The sequence below is a fragment of the Octodon degus genome, unplaced genomic scaffold (assembly GCF_000260255.1).
Source record: "Octodon degus isolate 3935 unplaced genomic scaffold, OctDeg1.0 scaffold00007, whole genome shotgun sequence".
In the NCBI taxonomy this organism is placed as follows: Eukaryota; Metazoa; Chordata; class Mammalia; order Rodentia; family Octodontidae; genus Octodon; species Octodon degus.
Window position 1 is genome coordinate 32,200,141 of NW_004524583.1, and position 3,694 is coordinate 32,203,834.

The 3,694-nt window shown below is 46.5% G+C and overlaps 1 pseudogene; it reads left to right on the forward strand.

Annotated features, from left to right (window-relative positions):
• Window positions 1-303: 303 nt before the first annotated feature.
• On the forward strand, window positions 304-825 carry LOC101578033 (annotated as a pseudogene).
• The last annotated feature ends 2,869 nt before the right edge of the window (window positions 826-3,694 follow it).

Genomic DNA, 3,694 nt, shown 5'->3' on the forward strand with positions numbered 1-3,694 from the left:
CCCACATTGCTTGATCAGTTTTTCATGCCTATATCTTGTATTATAAGCAACTATTCTGAAGATAACAATGCACAATGCATTGAACATTGTTACTGTCTTACATTCATGTTTTGAAATTTTACATCATGTTTTTATTGTTTATTTCTCTTTAATATAAAAAATTGAAAGAAAACCACAGACCAAAAAAAAAAAAAATGTGTGAAGTACATATGAAATTAACGACTTGTATCCGAAGTATTTAGTTAACTCTAAAAAGTCAACAATAGGCGAGTTGGTGATGTGGAGCTACCAGATTGGCTGGAGATGGCAGAGGTGGAAGAGATCCTGAAAAGACTTCAGAGCCAGAAAGGAGTGCAAGGAATCATCGTGGTGAACACAGAAGGCATTCCCATCAAGATGCCGTGGACAGTTCCCCAACACACCTTACGCCAACCTCATACACAACTTCATCTTGAAGGCGCAGAGCACAGTGCGTGAAACTGACCTCCAGAATGACCTCACTCTCCTCCGAATTCGCGCCAAGAAAAATGAAATGATGAAGATAAAGCTTATTTCCTGATCGTGATTCAGAACCCAGCTGAAAAACCACTCTCTTGGCTCGCTTTGTTATCCCCTAATTTAATACCCCCCCCCAAGAATAAGAGTGTTAATCATGTCAAGTGGTGGGCTGCCTTGGGAGCCCTCCCTGACCACTCCAGCGACCAGAGTGGCCCCGCAGTTCCACCCTCCCTTGTGGGGGTGGCTGTGCTGCCTCAGGCGCCGGGCTTCCAGCAGGGTTACCCCACACCCCAGCTTGCTGCTGGGTTGTGCAGCAGGAGCTGCTGAGAAGCCTGCGCCCAGCTTCCTTCTGCCCTGCAGTGCCCTTTGTTGCCCTTGGGAAAGGCTGTTTTTCTTTCAACTAAAAATAACCAAAACACACACACACACACACACACACACACACACACACACACAGAGGCAAAAATAAACCAGGCATGGTGGTGCATGCACATAACCACAGCACCCTGGGAGGCTGAGGCAAGAGCAACACAAGTTTGAGCCCAGTCTGGTCAACTTCGCGATTTAGTGAGACCCTATCTCAAAATAAAATTTATTTATTTATTATCATTTTTTTTACAGTTTAATGTATTTTAATAGCAAACTTACAGGAACAACACAGAAAGACAACATTAAAAACATGTACTAGCGTGTAAGGCAACTCAGTTAGAAAAGGGCTGGGGAGAGAGCTCAGTAGAATAAGCGCTTGCAGGGTCCTGAGTTCAATGCCCCGTACCGCAGGAAAAAAAAAAAAAAAAAGAAAAAAAGAAAAGAAATTTACTTGTTAAAAAAACCCCAAATGCTGGGGCCGGGGAGATGGCTCAGTGGAATAAGTGCTTCCCTGGCAAGCACAAGGGCCTGAGTTCAATCCCCGGTTCTGCAAAAAAAAAAAAAAACAAACCCAAAAACCAAAAAACAAAACAAAACAAAAAAAACACCAAAAAAACCAAATGCTGGCGTTTTCCAGAAAATTTTAACAGATTTTTATTTATAGTTGTTATCAAGTTGAAGTGCTGAAACTCGCTCACTCAGCATTTTTGGTTTGCATTGATGCTTTACATCCCACATGAAGATAAAAATGCACACACAAGTGAACATGGAAAACTGCCAATACCTGATTCCTGTCCCCTATTTTCCACTTGCAATCATATACTTAGGTACCTTTTGACCCACGGGAAAAAACCCAAAAACCAAAACCCAAAAAATCCTAACATTCAAAACTACCAATAACAGAGATAAGAGGAAAAACAAATTTTCGAGAATGACATGTTTCCCGCCGTCTCACGCACGTTCTGCACGTCTGCGGTGTGCTAGCTGGATGTCTTTTGGCCTAACTGTGACACGTTTGGCGTGGATGGCGCTCAGGTTGGTGTCTTCAAACAGGCCAGCCAGCGAGGCCTCAGTGCCCCTGCAGAGCACCGATCGCTGCGCTCTGGAAGCACACATCTGTTTTGAAGTCCTGAGCAATTTCTCCAACCGGACACTGGAGAGAAGTTTGCACATCAGTTCAGCAGACTTCTGATAACGTCCAGTTTCACGGAGTGCGGCAGTCCCGGGCCTGTACCGATGAGGTTTCTTCACCCCTCCAGTAGAGGGCGCACTCTTACGAGTGGCTTTTGTAGCCGGTTGTTTCCTGGGTGCTCTTCCACCGGTGGATTTACAGGCAGTCCGCTTGGTACGAGCCATGGTACAGGGACCTCCTTACCCCTTCTCGTTTGGCTGGAGCTCGGCGAGCAAGAGGCGGCGCTGGCGCTAGAGAGTGATAGACAGCAGCCTCAAAGTAAAATTTAAAGAGGGATGGAAATATAGCCCAAGGTACGACCCTAGTGGTGCAAAACAACTTCAACAATAACAAAACAGCACCAATTAGAAGTTGGCACAACTTGTGGGCAAATAACCTCACCAATGAAGGGATACAGATGGCGAGTAAGCATATAAAAAGAGGACCACCATGTGTCACCGAGATCGGCAAACACTGAGATGCCATCCTACACCTTCCAGCAGAGCTACAACCCCAAACAGTGCCACTGCCCAAAGCTGGCCACCGTGAAGCAGAGCAGGTGTTCTCGCTGCTGATAGGAATGCAGATGGTACATTCTGGAAGACGGAACACGCTCTTACCAAACGATCTTGCTATCACACTGGGTAGTAGTTACCCAAACAAGCTGAAAACTCGCATCTGCACAAGTATCTGCAAACTAAGGCCTATAGCAGCTTTAGTCATAACTACCAAGCCCTGGGAATGTAAAAAGGAAACTTCAAGTGGTCCAGACAAAGTAGCTCACTCAGTGGAAAATTGCTAGCATTACATTTGCCCCAAGCTGGGGAGATGGCTCAGGAGAATAAATGCTTTTCTGGCAAGCGCAAGGGCCTGAGTTCAATCCCGGGTTCCGCCAAAAACAAACAAACAAACAACAACAACAAAAACAAAAACAACAATTGCCCCAAGCAAACAGAGCCTTGAGGGAGAGATAAGCTAGCAAGAAAGCCTTCCCTGAGAATTGCAGGTGTGGGTGAAGCAGAGGCGAAGGAAGCAGTCCCAAAGTAAACAACAGACAATATGTGAAAAAATGCAAACTCAAATTGGGATGGGACTGGGGAACTACCTTCTGAAAAGATATTAAAACTTAGGGACATCCAGGAAAATCTGCTGCCTCTTCCCTAGTGCCCCGCTGGGGACAAAGTGGGAGAAGGTCGTGTGTGGAAGGCATAAGCTGCTGGCTGGGACTCTCGTGGGCGTCCCTGTACCAGACACCAGCCTGCAAGGCTGCCAGTGAAGCCTCGCTTGCACTGCTCTTTGTGCCTCTGAGTCCACGGCTCGGGTCTGGGGAAGGGAACACGTTTCCCACAGAAACGAGCAGGCTGTCCTCACCAGAAAGCCGAGGGGTAGAGCTGCCTGGACCCCCGTACGCGGGACGGCATTCAGCAACAAATGAAAGGAGCGCGCAAGCCACAACACACATGGAAGAGGCCCAAGTGCATGTTGTTCAATGCAGAACTGCAGAGACGGCAAACAGATCCGTGCTGGCCTGAAGTTCGAGTTACATGAAGGAATGGGCAGAATACACGTGGTTTTAGGACTGTGAAGCCACCCTCTATTAGTAGTACGATAGGAGATACACATCTTTATATATTTTAACTCTCTCTCTCTCTCTCT